The 18,232-nt window shown below is 45.0% G+C and overlaps 1 protein-coding gene across 1 annotated transcript in view; it reads left to right on the forward strand.

The window, feature by feature from the left end:
* Positions 1–18,232, forward strand: part of LOC104928562 (POU domain, class 3, transcription factor 3-B) — a 127,055-nt gene that overhangs the window by 98,575 nt on the left and 10,248 nt on the right. The window lies entirely within an intron of this gene.

Below are 18,232 nucleotides of genomic sequence, written 5' to 3' on the forward strand. Positions count from 1 at the left end.
TTCTGAGCAGCTGAAGAACTGTCATTTTTTAATGTCAGTTAAAATCCTGCAGTTAGGTTTTCAGGAGTATAACCAAGCCGCGGTGCGTTCGGCTGCAGAACGCCACACGTGGGTGGTCACTTAGTGAAGCCATCAGTCGCAGGAGGTTACTAGTTATTGTAGTAGTCAGGTGGAGAGAGAGAGAGAGAGAGGTGGGGGTGAGGCGTTCAGGCACCCACCGTCCACGCCGCCGCATCGCCCACGGGGTGAACCTCAGCTGTTCTTTCCCTTCCTTTGTCCCTCCTGACCTTCCTCCTCCTTCCTCCACCTCCTGTTCGTTTCATCCCTCTCTCCTTTCAACAGTCGGAGAGGAGCTGCTGCTGCTGGTGCTGCTGCTGCTGCTGGTGGTGGTGGGAGGAAGAGGAGGAGGTGGGGGGGCTGTCAGGAAAGGAGTGAAATGTGTGTATATGTGTGTGTTTGTGTGTACAGCTGAGGGAGGGGTCGATATGATGAGGCTTCAGTGTTGTCGAGATGGATTAGCTGAATGACTTTGAGGGGTTTGTTCTCTTGTCTTTGAGCACACAGCCAACTCACTGTACACTCTTCCTCTCCCTCCAAATCTTCACGTCTCCCTCTCAATATTTGTCTCTATCCTTTCTATTTTTTTTTATAAGATACCTCATTAAGCCGCGTCAGTCTCCTCATCCCGACACACACACACCTGCTATAAAAAATCTATTCGACTACTTCAGGGTAGCAAAGAATGGATTTATTTATGCAAAAAAAAAGAGATGCAGTTTCATGAATTTATTTTTTGATTTGTTTTTCCTCCTTGCTGCACTTTCTGTCACTTGTTTTCCATCCTCACATTTCTCTCACTAAATGTGATATTGTTGTATTTTTACGTTCGGCAGGTTAGTGTTTGGCCTGTTCGCGTCTCTTGTTTTCAGTGAGTACGGGCGGCTTCTTTTTTTCCCGTCTTGTGTTTATTTAAAGGAACCATGTGCAGCATTTTCAAACATCAATATATCACTGTCTAATTAACTGTTATACCTTGAGATAATTATCCTGAATAGATGAGGCCACAGTCAAGATGATTAGTAGCCTCTGTCTCTCACCAGTAGCATTGTTAGTGTTTGTCTTTGTTTCATTTAAAACCACATTACCCATAGTTCCTGCTGCTCGCTCTGACGGAGGAGAACATTTCAGACTTTGGTTTACAAATCATTGAATCTGAACGGGAATCTGCTGGAAAGAGAAACATAATCAAACATTCAGTCTGTGTCGAACAGGGAAAGTTTCTCGTTTCTGTTTCTTTTTGTGGAACCTGCTCGCTGAGATTGTTCTCCCAAGAAGTTTACGGCTGAGGCCGGTGCGGTCACCACGATGTCTGACCACATAACCCTGATCTGAAGCGTTCCCACTGCGATGTCGCATCACGAAACATTCCTGCAGACGAGTGACTCCATTGTTTCGTTTGGAGGACTTGGAGGAGAAGTCAGGTGACCTTTCAACATGTTGAGTGGATGGTTGCCAAATTGTGCAGATATCACTTCCACCTGGCTGAAATCCATTTCCACCTTGAAAACTGTGCAGATAAAATATCCAGATACAGATCGCGTGTTACTATCAGATGTAAATGAATGAGTGAGAAGGTCAGGACTGAGATGAAGGAAAAATATGTAACCTCTGTGGAGAACACAGTCTGTCTCGGCCCATTGCTTCAGTGTTTATGTGAATTTCAGCACTTATAACACTTCTTTAACAATGATCTGAGGAGCTGGAAGTTTATATATTATTCCATATTTTCAGATCATGTGCTCCTCCCAAAGACCAAGCCTTTGTCACTCCTTTCACATATTTCTTTCTTCCTCTCCTCTCTCCTTGCTCCTGCCTGTATTTCTCCTCCTCTGCCTCCCCTTCCCTCCTTCCCCTCGCACTCGTCTCTGCTTCCTACCACCTCCCCGCCCCGTCTCACAGTGTGTGATTGATGTCGCGAGGTAGCATTAACACTTCTCACGCTGCTAGTACACGGAGGAAGGGGGAGGTGGCGTGATGTACATGAACGATTGATTACCTTACTGCTACGAGCTGATGACTTCTCCAAAGATGGCTCCCCTGGAATCGATAACCAGTGCACCACCTCCCTCCTTAAACTTTCTTCTTCCCCCACCTCAGTTCTCCAAATCAGACACGAGGAGCTCATGCAGCAATTATGAAGGAAAGGCACATTTGCATACGGAAAAATAATTAAAACAAACAAAGTGAGGCTGGGACCCCCTGGAGAGAGGAGCAGGGAGGAGCGGGGAGGAGGAGGAAGTGAATAATGTGGGCATAGAAAGAGGTTTAATTGCTCCACGCCGGGGTTGTGCCATTTATCTTCAACTCTCTTGCTCTGACGCTATTTCATTTGTCACCTTAGTACAGATGAGAGTTTACGTAGGCGTTCTCGGGATATCTGTTTCAAGGTAAGCACACACACACACACACACACATGCCCACGCACAAATGCATTATACTATCATACTTTTAAGAGACAGGTAGGAAACGCCGTGCAGCCAGTGTGGAAAGATGAGTCAGAGCCCTGCAAGTTAACTGCATCCTTTCTCTCTCTCACACGTTTTGTTGCTTTAGTTTATCTCTCTATAAAGAGCCGTTACATAAAAGAGTCTCAGAGAAACGTTCTGCATGTCTGTCTGTCTCAGAAGCAGCCATTATGCTCCTGACTACTGTGTGTGTGTGTGTGTGTGTGTGTGTGTGTGTGGTGCTTTTGAGCAGGCTCCCTGCTGACGCTGTGGGGGTTCGAGTCGTCACGCGCTGAGGGCCGTCCGCTACGTTAGAGCCGGAGTGGCTAAAAACTCCATTTTCAGCAGAGTGTTTGAAGCCAGAGGATGAAAGCCCCTGCTCGCTCGCTCTCTCTCTCTCTGTCTCTCTCTCTCTGTCTCTCTCTCTCTCTCTCTTCTGACGCCTCTGATGGACAACTCAGTGGCCAGCCACTTCTTTAATTAAAGGCACAGGCTGCCGTTTTTCCTCAGATGAAAGAGTATTGACCTGATGGGGCTCTGGGCAGATAGAGACGATGTGAGTGTCACTGAATCTCCAAAGACAGTGTGTGTGTGTGTGTGTGTGTGTGTGTGTGTGTGTGTGTGTTGGGGGCAGCTACATTCCCCCACTCTGTCAAGCCTTGACAGACTCAGGGAATCACTGTTTGTAGTTTTACTGGTGTTTCATTCATAAAAGTCTCACTGTCCACTCGATCACGTTGCAGTGTTTCCAGCCAGGACAAATAATGGCACTGCTCGTTTTTAGCCAAACACTCCAAATAACCTTTATTCTCTTGAGGCCTGCACATCATGTTTCTTTCATGGAAGAGGTTCTGTGATGGAAAGGTGAACTTCCCACCCGTCAAACAACAGTCCGCCTTGATAATCCCTCCCCGTCCTTTAACATGAATAATAATCGATATCCTCAACAGTCGAGTCATTGACAAACATCGTGTTGTCAGATAAGAAAATGCTGTATCCTTTAGGTAAGCGGACTTCAGCTAAAGTGGACTGAAGGCGTGTTCAGACACGAGTCCTGCAGGGAAAGATGTTCACCTGCAGATGTTGCATTGGTCCATCAAACATAGCGAGCACACTGTCCTGGTACTTTGTCGCTGTGTTTGAAGCCATGCTTTGGAGTGCAGACTATCGATGTTAACCCTTGAACAGTACAGCCCGCTGTGTTGCATGTTTGTGTCTGAAGACAGAGCAGATCCAGGCGGAGGCTGCTGTCAGTTCATTCAGTGTCCTCGCTCTCTTCACGTTCTGGTTGTTGTCTGGTTCCTCTCTCTGTACATTGGTTTTGGGTCTGTTTCTTCTAAATGTTTCACCTGTGGAGACTCGTGCTGATATGTGACAAGTTTTTACACCATAGCTCGTTGTAATTGAGCAGCGTGTTGCTAAAAACAGGTACAGGTGGAACAACAACATGTTCCAGGTGTAATCAAACACAAAATGTTGCCTTGTTAACTCCCAGGCGTGAACCTATATCATCAAATTCAAACGATGCGTGTGGAGTAAAGCTGAGCCGCAACAACAAAATTAGCTGATTTAACCAAAGCCGGCATTAAAGCTCGACACGACCAGAGTGAGCTTGCATGTTATTTCCTTTCTCTTTCAGATATTTGTAGTCGGCATTAACATGCAGCCGAAGCAGCTCGTGCACCGTCTGTAAGGAACTCCACATCATCTGAGCTGGCTGTGGCTGCGGGCGAAAACAACACGGCTTTAAACGTCGAGGAAGAAACGCTCTCAGTCTCTGCGAGCTCATTCTAATCGTGTGCTTCCTGTGTGTGTGTGTGTGTGTGTGTGTGTGTGTGTGTGTGTGTAAATCCCTTGCTGTTTGTTCGCTGTGCGACACTGCTGGGTGCTCTCTGTGTCTGCTCGCTGGATATCAGGCACCCAGGGATCCTCAGAAGCAGCATTACCAGTTAATGCACCTCTGAAGAGAGCATCTGCACTTAAGACAATTATACCACAGATGGGTGTGTAGGTGTGTGTGTGTCTGTGTGTGTGACAGAGAGAGAGAGAAACAAAGAGAAAAGAGCGAGCGAGGCAGACAGAGAGCTCTCTGTGCGTAAAATCCGATCTGCGATTTCATTCCCCTCTGAACCAAAATCCGTTTTCCTCACCTCTCTTCTGGTTCAGAACGTTTCAGGTTTATTTTCAGGACTTTGCCATCGCACCTTTTTTTTGCAGCACACACATCTTTCCTGGCTATCTCATTTTTTGAAGAATCTGCTGTCTTTTAAGGCAGGTACAGTGTGCACTTGTATCTTCAGTCGCACCTCTTTCCAGAAGCCTGAAGTGAAAAACCTCCTAGACGCAGCTGCTGTGAACACTAAGAATTCTGCTGCTGAGAGGCTTCTACCCGATCTAGGAATTATATAATGTGTGCAAAGAAACGGGTAATGTGTGAGGAGTATACGATGGTCTGTAGCTGTGAGGAGTGCAGTGCAGCTTCTCCACGACAGGTCAGCGTGGAGGTAAAGGTTAAAGACTGGTTGTGGCCGTTCGGTTGGAGAATGGACCAAAACAGCAGCAGGGCCAGCGAGATGTATCCTCCATGTTAAAGCCAATATCTCGTCTGAACAATCAATGCTCTCATATCTCATATGACAACCAGAAGGTGTGTTACTGAATTTACCCAGGATATTCTGTTTTAAAAGTTTGTTCCACTCAGCTGTCCCGTGTGTCAGCGGCACCTTTTCCCCTCCAGGGGACAGCAGGATTGGACAGATTGGACCCCCCATATGGCAGGCAGTCCAATCCTGCGATAAATGAACTGCCGGCTACTCTGACCTCTGCCTGCACCAGCTCGCACTGAACATGTGCTGCTGCTGGATGGGAAGAGCTCAGCGGGGGGGTTCCTCCTTCCCTCTCTCTGTTCCCTCCATTCCTCCCGCTCCTACTTTTTTTTTTTTTTTCCAGCCCTCCGCTGGAGTCAGCGGTCCATCTCACGCCGCAGATTGCTTATGACAGCCGCGCTATTTCAAGTCCGGGGTTTGAGCTAAATTGGAGTGAGCAATACCACCTGTGCCTGCTGAAGGGCCGCTCTGGTTCGCGCTGTTGCTCCGCAGAGAGAAACCAGGAGGAGAGGGAGGGGTGGTGGATGGTGGATGGGGAGAGCATGGGGGGCAAAAAAGCTGCTACCTGCAACCATCAAAGCCTCAGTTTCACATGCAATCTGCCCAGCTGGCTCCCCTGTGAGGAGGGCTGAGCTGCTCTCTCCTCTTTATTCCTCACCTTGCTCTCTCTCCAGGTGAGCTTCTTCCTCTCTCTGCTCGCACTCTTTATCTTCCAGGATCTTGCCACCTCTTCTTCCCACCTTCCTCTCTTTTTAGACATCCATCTCTTTCACATTTTCTCCTCCTCTCACTTTTCCAACGAGCTGTCCCAGAGGACAGTCGTGAAATGAACGTGGTGAGTCTTTAGTTGGAAATGGATTTAAATGTGAGCGATGCTACAAACCAGCCAATGATTGTTGGGGAGTGTTTGGGTTAAATCCGACTTCAGAGATCAGATGCTCGGGAATCCCCCAGCTTGTGCACACCAAGTATTAGAGTCATAAACATGATTGTAAATGTGCAAAGAGACGTCGCCATATTGGCAACAACATACAAAAAAATGATTGTTTATTGATTATGATTTTGGATTTTCTCTTTCTGGCCTGTGACTACGTTTTTAGGCTCAAACTTTCATGCACATATATTCACCCTCAGTTATGTTTTAACTGCCAAAAACTGTCCAACTCATCTCGAGTTCATGTAGCACTAAACCTTTTTGCATAACCTAAAACGTGTCGCAGCCAAGCCGACAGAACTCTGTAGTTTTATTTATTTCTCGATCTATTTCATTGAAATGAAGCAGAAACACAGCTGACCAGCCTTGTGTGTTCTAAAAGTAGTTTTATCTTATTACTTATATATCATATGTATCACCTCAGCTGATCTGAGATCTGCTGGAGATCTAATGTATCTCAGCTCATGACTGCAGACAGACAGACGTCTGAGCTTTTTTTAATGAACTTGTAAATGTTTAATTTCAAAAAGAAAACCATTCACAGTTATTTAGCAGAATCCATTGTAATGATTAACTGTGGATTGTTCAGGTGCTGGCCTTCGAATAGGAGATTTGCAACAGCAAGAAGTGAGTTACAGTGAGCGAAGAATGTTTTCAATTGGATTGGGTAGAAATATATTTTGGTATATTTTTATTGACATTTTGATTTGTCAGCGTTCCAAAAGCCCAGCAGCCATTTTCTAAAGTGCCGTACAGTTTTAGAGGCAGATCATTAATCATTACAAACTCATACATGAACACATTATTCAAACCCACACCACTTTATTTTTAAATGCAACATCCCAAAAGTTTTCAAAAGTACAGAACACTGTATGGACTGATGATGTGCCAGACAAGTGCAAGTAAACTTTCCATTTAATGTGAGGTACAATTACTCATATATATATATATATATATCATATATATATTTATATATATATTATATATATATATATATATATATAGGAGTATGGTAAATTTACACAGTGGTTGAAACCTTTTCAACACAAAGTCAAAATGTCCATGCAGATGAAACTGAGCACACGTCTTTGCTCCTTCACTCCTCCATACTGGCTGATGGGAGCCGACTGGGAGAGGGCGAGGCTGGGGGAGTTTAGGCTCCATCCTCCCCCTCCTCCTTCTCCTCCTCCTTCCCCTCCCGGGCAGGATACAGTAGGCATCATTTAGTGGGGAGAGCGGTGGAAACAGTGTGGGGTTAGCCACGAGGTCGCCACACTTACTGCACGGCCGAGCTCATTTCCACTGCTGTCCACAGCTCGGGCTTCCCCTCCGAGAGAGAGACACACAAAGAGAGAGAGACAGACAGAGAGAGAGGGAGAGAGAGACAGACAGAGAGAGAGACAGAGAGAGAGAGACAGAGAGCAGCAGCCAGTGAAATGGCTCATTCACTTTCTGATCACACCCAGCACTCTCTCCGTCACACACACACACTCAAACTGACTTCAGTCACACACACACACAGATATCCAGGGCTGCCTTCGTCGCGTGGTTATTTGCTATCTTCATCCCTCACTTCCCAGATGTCATGAAAGATCTCCTCAGCTCTGACACTTTATCGTCATCACTTAAATACTTGTCTCTAAATCTCTCAGTGCATCCATGTGAGGTCGAAGCATGTTGGAAAAGCAGCTGAATAAAGCAGTACACAGTCAGCCACTATCACAATCACGTTAATCCCTTTCTCAAACTAATCTGATAAGTACAACTAATGATATTTCAAAGAGTAGCTTGAGCCAAAACAGGCTGTAGCACACACACACACACACACAGAGATTTACGTGCAGGCACCCCAGAAGGCACGGCAGTGCTGAATCCATCCGATGTTGTTGACTTGAAGCTGTGCCAAGGCTCACTGTGAAGACGTCTGATGAGCCAAATGGTCAGATACCTTGTTTTTACTTGGAGGGTGACACCAGAAGTACGAGCACAGACGGGCAGAGAGTGGCCGGTGGTGTCAAGCCAAACTAGATTATCACAATATGACATCATCAGAGACAGATTTGGAAAAGAGATTTACAACCACGATTCCAAAAAGTTGGGACACTGTAAAACAAATTCTGTTGACCTGTATTCAGATGAAAACAGTAAAATATGAATACATGTAATTATTTAGTTGATCAGCTTCATTTCGAGGGTCACCAGTTTTCTTAAATCTCTCCAGTTGTTGCTCATGATCTATTTGCACGAGAAGAATTTGCCCCCGGCCGAATTTCATCAACACTCGTTCCATTTGGTTGCAAATAGCACGACAGTTGCTGCAGCATATTTTGTGCAAGTGTTTTATTTCTTTAAATCTTTGCAGATTCCAAACAAATGGAGCCAGATTATCGGGGTGGTGTGAAACATAAATACACACGAAAACAGCTTGTGAAGCGAGCAAACAGTTCAAGATGTGTGTGTTTAGATGTGCATGTTGCTCTCGGTCTGATTGGAAACTCCGATGCAGTTTCCCTCCGTGGCTCCAGTGTGTCTCATCCAAGGATCAATACCAGCGCACAGCACAGCCCTTTACTCACACTCCAGCCTGCAGTAAGGGATTGCAGGGAGCTGGTGGGTCAATGGCCGGGTCCCGGTCGGTTGATGGCCGTTCGTTAAAGAGCGGTCGACGCGGCGCCGCTCGGTGTTAACGGTGTCAGCCCTGATACTCCCGTCGGGCCGCTCTCTCCTAATGACCGGCCAATCAATATCCGTCTGCCCTCAGCACTGACCAATCAAATTGACATCTCTTGTTGACACATCGAACCAGAGGGGAAGAGGAAGCTGTGCTACGAGTCCATTTCATTTATGAAAAGTGGAAGTACATGATGGTGTCGGTTTTATGATGCATTTACAGACGCCAGTTAAATATTATTGATTGATTGGCAGAACAGTTCCAGCTTCTTTGCAGAGTCAGAGATGATAAAAATGGAAATGGCGGCATGCATTCAGATGTTTTTGTGTCCAATCTGAAAACGAGCTCCGCGATGCCGCTCTGTATCAGTTTTTGGCACTATTTTATTTCTGTGACAAATTCACCTGTGTCTTTGCTGCTGAACTCGTGTTTTTTTTTTTTCCTCTTTTCTCTTTTGGGGCGAGATATTTTTATCCGCTTGGTGGGGTTTCTTTTTCTCAGCCGCACAGTTTGTATCTCTGCCTCTCCGTCTCTGTGCTCTTGTCAGCTTTCGGCATTTGTATTTGCAAATAAACCAAACCAAAAAACATTTGTGTCTAAATGAGGCCAGGAGCTGTTTGAAAGTAGTTTTTATCCACCGCTGTGTGCTGCATCATGGTTTGGTGTGTTTGTGCGAGCGGATGGACAGGAAGTGGCTGAGTTGTGGAGATGAAAGAGGATTCAGGCCACGTGGCGGAGGCGACACTGGAGCCTCAGTCCTCTGTGTCTGTCGCTGAGTCGCCCCGTCCGTCCATCTGTCCGTGCGCCCTCAAAGGGGCGTTTGTCCCGCCACAAGGGTCATTCAGAACGCACACACACACACACACATGAAGACAGAAAGAAACACACCCTCTTCTGACTGGACAAATGGACACTGAGTGAGGCACTTCAGGACCACTTTAATCGCCTCGTACAATGAAAGTAAAGGACTTTGTTTCTAAGACCCACTTAAAGGACAAATCAGACATGGAGCAAAGCTTCTGTTGTTCTGCTTTTATTAAACATCCACGGACATACAGAATCAGCTGATGAGACACTTTATCCTTCACGTTATCTGCCGTGCAACATCTGCACACCACTGTTTGTTCAGAGTTCGGCTTTGCAGACATAAAGAAATCCCTTCATGACAGTACAAGTGTGTTATTCCACATCATGACATTTACCTTGACACTGATGTACTCACACCCTGTGCAACTCTTCTACTTGAGTCCATTCATAAAAACACATAAAGTAATGGTTAACATTTCCAGTTACATAAACGCACAAGTTCAACCTCAGCTCTGCCAAAATACCTTCTGAAATGATATCAGAGAGGAGCCACGATAGAGTATTTTCAGTGGGAGACGTGACAATGTGACGACATGCTGGGGGGAAATGAGCACGAGCAGAGATATATTTTAAAAAAAGAAATTCTACCGGCTCTATCCCTGAGCTTCACTGACAAAAATGTCTTTAGGTGGTGAGGATTATGGATTAATCTATAATAACTAGTGAAGGAAAAGAGAAAGGAAGAAAAAAAAACAGTCTCGAGCCCGGAGTCTACCAAACCACCAGGAGAAATCCTGCCTCATCATCTAATGTTCCCGCTAATATTCCTAAATGATATCGTTTAGACCTGTATCAGTGCTGGAGAATTAATCATCGTTTCTCTGACACTGCCCCGTCCCCAGAGTTCGTTAAATAAACTATATCTCCCTCTTTAATTTCTGTAACTTGTGTTCAACTTCACCCGACCCCACCCCTCCGTTCCTTGATAATCTGTTTATCCGTAAGTGTCACATTACATTTGCAAAGCAGCTGGGGGGACCACTGCCATCTTGTATGTAAGGGGCTTGAGTGTGATTACCCGGCCTCGTATTTGGCGCACACTCAGACTTGTCAAATCCTTTGATCTGAACTGTCTTCATAATCACTTCAAAAAGTCTTCCTGAGAGCGTGAGGGCTTTACAAATGGGCTTCCCACCACCACAGGGATACTCTGTGTGTGTGTGTGTGTGTGTGTGTGTGTGTGTGTGTGTTGTCTGTCTCCATGTCTGTTTTAGTTTCTACTTTTCTACGCGTGCGTCTTTTTCTCTTGAATTTAAAATCTCTTGTATCGTCTTATGGAAGTTAACAGAATCGTTCAGATATCCTGGACAACACGTCGGCGTAATTTATAATAATGATGTTTAAGACTTCTGCAGAACATATTTATTATTATACAAGTAAATACAATATTTCTACTGCAGTACACGTCACCTGTCCTAAAACACTATTTCTAGATTTTCTGTAATATTTACTCTGGACTGTTTGATTCAGGAGTTACATTTATACTTTTCACTTTTCACACTGACATTTCTCCACTATGTTATAAGTTACATTTCCATTGTGAACACGGTTGATTTAGTTGATTATTCTGTGCTACACTTTGGGTATATTTGTATTTCCTGCTACTTTTTACTCCGCCACATTTACAGTTTTCTCAGTTAACCAATAATCTGAATAAAACGTTTCATACTTTAAATCTTTAAATACACTGCGTTGATAATATTCAGTAAAAGTTTTGCAGACTGCAGATTTTTAGATTCTAATATTTTGACTTTTTCTAAAGTGAAAACAACTCAGCCATCATTAATTGTATTATTTGTTTGTGCTTTACAGGCTGTGATTGATTGACAGCTCTCTGTTCATGTTGTCTCACCTGTAAGGGGCGGAGCCAGGAGTGAGCACACCTGCGTCATGGTCCTTTAAACTCAGCTTGCTGGGACACAGTGAGACGTACAGAGTGTTTGGTTGTCTGCATACATTCTCTCTGTCCTTGTGGTCTGTGTGATGGCTTTCATTATTTCAAACGCTTTGAGTCCAGAAAAAAGGCCTCAGCTTTCCTCAGACAATAGTGGCCTTTCAGCTTATTTTCATATCCTGCCCCTGTTGTCTCTCCCTCTCTCTCCATGCAGTGGATAGATGGATGGATGGAGGTGGAAGCAGCAAGGGTAGCAGCAGAGGCAGGGAGGTGAGGGGGGTGTAAAAGCAGCTCCCTCCTCCTCCTCCTCCTCCTCCTCCTCCTCCTTTCGTTCTGCGCTTCAACAATAGCATTTGCATATTTTTATACTCCGTCTCTCTCCCTCTCTCAAAGAAAACAGCCTGAAGCGTGAATACTCCAGCAGCGGGCGTGCAGAGGAAAACGGAAGCTGGGGAGACGGCGTGTCCGCTTTTGCTGGGGGAGAGATACCGTACAAACACACACACACACACACACACACACACACACACACACACAAGCTAAGGCCCTTACCTCCAGAGGTTGTGCATCAGGGGGAGGATGGGGGACAAGGAGGGGTATCATAGGAGGACCTAAGTTTGGTTTGTGTGTGTGTGTGTGTGTGTGTGTGTGTGTGTGTGTGTGTGTGTGTGTGTGTGTGTGTGTTGCCAGGGTTTTGTGTGGCTCTCCTGAAAGAGGAAGAGATAAAGAAAAAAACATTAGAATCAGACGGTGCTTCAAAACTATGTTCAGATATTACACCGAAGCACAGAGAGTCACTGCTGCTCCACATTTAATAAGACAAATCAAATATGAAAGCAGTGTTCACATGGATGCTTCATAATAATCACAGGATAAAATATGAAATAATATAACACTTAAATGTTACCCTATCGAATTTACTTGTAATACTTTGTGTTTTCTGATAATTCTTCTGTTTTTATCAACGTTTTGACTGCAGTACTCGACAAAACTCGATAAAAACTCCCAAACATTTGCCAACAGATGGTCTTCTACGTCACTTTTGAGGCTTTGCATGAAGTTCAATTTGTCCCAAAACAGATTTGTGCAAATATTTGTTGACGTCCACCGCCTGTAGTTCGGCTATAGCAAGTTCATGAAAGCTTCTCCAAACACTCTGTGTTGGCAAGTCTTTCCTGGGAACATGATGTGTTTTCAGTTTGTTTGGAGTAAGCAGCAGAGGTAGACCGGGGTACTTAGCATACGCAGTGATGGCCTTTGCTAGCTGAGAAAAGATGCAGCGAAGAAACTCAAATGCCAACAACAGAAAATGTATGTGGAAGGACAAAACCGTGCCGCCTACACTGTTTGAGTGACAGGCGATTTCTGGAAAGTGCAGTGCAGGAATACAAGAAACGCAGCAGTGAGCCACGAGAGATGGTGACACACGTTCAGTTTGCACCAGCGCGCCTCAGTTTGCCGGGTTTGTGAGTTGCCACATTGCTGAGTTTCTATACACGTCCCGAAAAGACGTGAAACTAATTGTCGAGAGGAACTATTTTCTGTTGTTTTAAGAAAATAATCGACCTAAGTGCACGGATATAAGAAGGTAAATCTGCTTCTGTGTAGAGATAAAGTCATGAGAGAGGCTGAGAATAAATGTCTCCTCAGCACAGCTCGTCGTAGACTCCTGTGGATGCAGTTTTTTTCTGAAAGAAGACTCAAAGACAGACAGATTACTGAACAGAGCGGCGTTACGTAACAGTGTCATTCAGAGTTTTAGCTGGAGAACACACAGGTTGAGTAAATGTAGAGTTTCTGTGGCAGTTACTGGCGACGTATTGAGGCGTGTGTTAGTCATTGCTGGGAGGATTTGTGTTTGTGGACCTGATAATCCAAAAAGGTCTACGACAAACACAGCCGCGCATGCCGGGGAGGGCTGAATTTAAATCACCCCTCACTCGCACAGTCACCAACCGCCGGCGTAACCGCTGAGAATTGGCCATGCTTTGCTAAGCTTTCGTCTCACACCTACAATATGAAGGTTAGAGTGTGAGAAGAAGACGCACAGCGCTGTGCAGAGGAGAGAACGGCGAGCGGCATGTAATTTCATTTTACATGACACCCTGCATTATCTCAAGTTCAGTCATACAAAGGAGGCGTCCCTGAGGAAGACCTTGATTTGGAGGTTGTAGGAACATAATACAGGCTTTCAGTCTTTTTTCTCATTTTGACAATGAAGACATCCACATGAGCCGTGATACAGTTTGATGCGATATATAATAATACCAGCATGTGTGGCGCCATATGCCGCTTTGAAGAGAAGCAAAAATGCGCTCTGTCCCAAACTGACGACACGTGACGTGTTGAATGTGACACTACCTTTCAGGCAGCGTGAAAATGTGAAAACTATTTATATCAAAACCTGTTCACATCCTCAGAAGGACAGATTTAATGTGATCCTGCTCGGCTGAAAACAAATCCTGGTGTTGGTTTTTTTGTTTTTCAAACAGAGGAGCGCACACACTTACACAGCGCACGCGTTCACACACGTTCACACACGTTCACACACGTTCACACACGGTCAACATCACTTCCTGGAATGACGAACTGACAGTGCACGACCAAAAGCCAAAAGCTGAGAGGGATATTTGACTTGACAGTCCATGCTGAGGCAATTTTCCAACATGGTCGAACAACAAAGTTCTATTGTGCTCTATTGTGTGCTGCATTGTTTAACTACTCATCAAGCTAAAGAGTCAAAGTAAAACAAAAAACCGACTCTGAAGCAGAAACAGAGGAAAGGGCTTAGCAGTCTAAGAGTCCCCCCCTGCAGTCCTATGACATACACTGTTTCCCAGCCTGCTCTGCAGTCTGCACTCAGGCCTGCTGGTGAGTAATGTGTGCTGGGTGTGAGCTCAGAGGGGTCGGCGGCCAGCGTGCAATCCCCTCAAAGCTGCTTTTGTGATACTGCTGGCTGGCTCCAACGCTCAGGCAAGGCCTGGACGAAGAGGGAGGGAGGAGATGTGGAGGAGGAGGAGAGAGCAGCAGCTCTGTGAAGCAGGGAAGAGAGAGTGTGTCTGGAAGTGTGGCCAATCATACAACTATAGAGGCTTTGCAGCTGTCACACATCCACAAATCACGTCTGCTGTCTCTGCTCAAGACTGCAGAGTTCAAAGGTCATGGAGACTTTTTTTATCGAGTTCTGTGGGTGAAGAACTGCAACAGCTTATTTTAGAGTTTAAAAATGTAATTAACTCACTCACTAATGAGAACACGTCAGAAACACGAGTAGAGTCTTAGCTAACCAGACTAATTTAGCAAAGCATCGTTTCTCCAATAATTTTCATCACAATAACTCGAGTTTGTGTTTGAGCAGACAAAAACACTAGACACAACAAAACAACTGGGCCGAACAACGGACGACATGATGCAGGATGGAAGTTAACGAGAAAATGTTAGTAAAGACTCACTGTGGCAGCCAAATTAAGTTAATGTATATATTGTCTAATATCAGGGAATGTTTCTGAGAAATGTAGTTTCAAAATGTTTCATATCTTAAATATTCATGACTAAAACAACCATTAAAGTTATTAGTCAATCATTTAACATGCTTCATCAGTTTGGTTCACGTCACGACACTCGGCAGATTTTTGTTCGGTAAAATGTGACATCACCTTTTTTCCACTCGAGCCCCGCCCACTTCAAACCAATGAGAAGAACACCGGAAAAAAACATAAATGCTAATTTTTAAATAACCAAAAATGTTCAATGATTAGTCGATAAGTGAGTGTTCGTGTCGTTAACAGTAAGAAGCTGATTCAGGGTGTTTAAATGTGGAGCGGGTTGAATTCTGGAACTCACTGACTGGCTTAGAAACGTAAATTCAAGATGAAAATTCAGCCAAGACCATCGAATGAGCTAAAGTTCAAATGTAGAAGAAGAACTGTCTGTTCACGACCACAGCCGCCCAGGCTAAATACCTCCAACATGGCAGACAGAGGGTGAATTGCATCACCTAAATGCCCCCTGCTGCAGCTGATAAAGCTGCGTGTTCGTAGCTTTAGTTTACCGTGTGTGTGTGTGTGTGTGTGTGTGTGTGTAAGCCCAGGGAGGGGAAGCGGGAGAGTCATTTGGAACAAGATGTATGTAAACCCATTTCCAAACAAATGGGCCTGACTGCACGGCAACAGGGAGAGGTGCCATAAGCGTCCGGCGTGCATAATGCCCACATGAATCAAGACTTCCCGGCTGCTGAACGTGACCACACAAGCTTGTGTATGAATAGCACACGTCACCCGCGGCCGCATATCATCAACAACAGTCGGCGACCCCAACAGCACAAGCCTCCATTCTGAAGTCACTGATCATTATTATAGACGCCTTGGAGCTGCCGCGAGCTAACCACGCTCACCTAAGTCATACATGTTTACCGTGTGTGTGTGTGTGTGTGTGTGTGTGTGTGTGTGATGGTGACGCAGTTCGATCATAACACATACAAACCCTACACTGTCTAATACAGGGCTCCGTGTGGTCCGAGGGAGAAATGTGTCGGCAAGTTTTATCTCCTTCACAAATTTTCAGATTTTTCTTGACTCCCGCGTTAACTTCCGTTCATTTCTATGCAACATGGAAGCCAATCAGCACACTTTTTTCTGAAACAATGTTACAAATCACGGTATTGTTTTAGCATTGTGAATGCATTTCCCCCTCCTTCACTGGCAGCCATTGGCTTCCATTCATTTCTGTGTGGTATGAATTTCAGTTCAGCAGATCCGTCACGGTGAACATTAAGCCTGCATTCATTTTTCGTCAATGCTGCAAAATCAAGCAGAAAAAAAATGAATGCAGACAGATTTTAAGAGTCTGCGAATAGGTTTGAAAATTACTTAAAATCAATGGCTGCCTTTCACAGTTTTAGTATTTCACAAAAAATAATATTCAAATCGTACAAAACTGTGCAGAATACTTTGTAAAACACATAACAAATTAAAAGTTTACATGATTTGCAGCATTAATATCTAAAGTAGCACTTCTTGTTTTACAGAAATGACTGGAGGTCAATGGATGCCTGGAGTTGGTAGAAGAAATACATTAAAAACACATTTGCAGTACACTGGCAAAACCAAGCCAAATGATCCTGAGGAGTTAAAAAAATAAAGTTTACTATCATAATAATTCCTGATGAACATCACGGATGTTTTAAGGGTGTAACAGCGACGTAAACACGAGCAGGTAGCCTACATTTGCTGAGTTTGGAGTTCCTTTACTCCCCCCTCCATCCAACCTGCTCTGGTCCCATTAGAGCTGTAGATTTTCTGCTCATTTGCTAAGCATCATGCATCATCAGACAGACGTCGGTACGTGAACAGTTTGTCTCACATCACACCTGCATCTCGACATGAATACACTGTACACACACACACAGGCTGGAGAAACCTGGCAGCTTTAGATACTGAAGCAGGGATAATGTGTACACAGTCACTCATACACTAGATGCTATAGAAGTGCACAAACACAGTCTATGTATCGTACACCATGCAGGCAGGCTGCCTTTGCCCCGAGAGGCCTTGCCGGCCACTCTAGCTGCCCTTCGTGCCCCCTAGCATACATGGCAGCATGAGTATACGTGTGCAAGCATGAGTCTACAAACTAGAACTGTGTTTGCATGCATTTGAGCGCCCGTGTGAGTGTGTGTTAAGGCAGGGTTGCCTCCAAACGCCACGGAACGAGGCCATCATTTATCCCTGATTGGGACGAAGGCAGCAGCGTTGAATTTGTGCTACAATGCGGCGCCCATAAAGACCGAGGGACGACATTTCCTCCCCATTTCCCTCATGAATATCAAAGACGGAGGCAGCGCCACTGCCACCGCCACCACAACACATAAGGAAAAATTACAGCCCTATTATTTTATTTGCATTACCTGTAATAGGCAGCATATTGGGTGCAGTTTTTATTGCCTTATCAGCACCGGCTCGGCTGTAAACATTTGCTGATTTATTAGCCGTGCAGGCTTTGCCCAAACATCACACGTAATTACTGAGCAAATAGTGCAAAGACGGTATCAGGCATTTTTTGTTGTTGTTGTTTTTAGTACTTTGTGGGCTTTGCGATGGATTGACCAGACTTAGCAGAGAGAAAGCAGGCAGCTCTGGTGTCAGCTGACGCGTCTATTACAGATGGGGGATCTTAGAGGCTACTTTCTCCTGCTGCTGGCTCGGACCCAGACATGCCTACAGCCTCGGCAGGGAATCAGAGAACGGCTGTTATTTGTACAGCTCTATATCCAGAGTCACTCCTATCGGGGATGTGGTTAGTGTTGTTTTTTCTCTACCTGAGCGCTCGCTTCCATCCAATTATGTTGTTTGTCTTCTCAAAGGCCTCAATACCTCTTTGCCCCCTCCTCCTCCTCCTCCTCCCTGCTCCTCTACACACTGTTCCACAAAGTTAGATAGAACTAGATCCATTAAGTTGGCGAAATGAGCAAAAAAAGAAAAAAAAGAAGCATGAGTGAGGGTTACCCTAGATGCGCCCGTTCTTCTGTTATCCAATTTTACTGGGATTTGGAGTGATTTGCGCCTGGCTCCCCGAGGGAAATAAATACTTTGATTAATGTAATCCTGGGCAGGGAGGTGCCACAAACACCCCCCATACCTCCCCTGTATCCTCAGGGAACGCCACTGTTTAACAAACAAAAACAAAAAGCAGGACTGTGAAGAGACATGCTCAGTGGCTACAAAGCAAGCTGCTGCAACCACCAGACTTCTATAGATT

The sequence above is a fragment of the Larimichthys crocea genome, chromosome XIX (genome assembly GCF_000972845.2).
Source record: "Larimichthys crocea isolate SSNF chromosome XIX, L_crocea_2.0, whole genome shotgun sequence".
Taxonomy (NCBI): Eukaryota; Metazoa; Chordata; class Actinopteri; family Sciaenidae; genus Larimichthys; species Larimichthys crocea.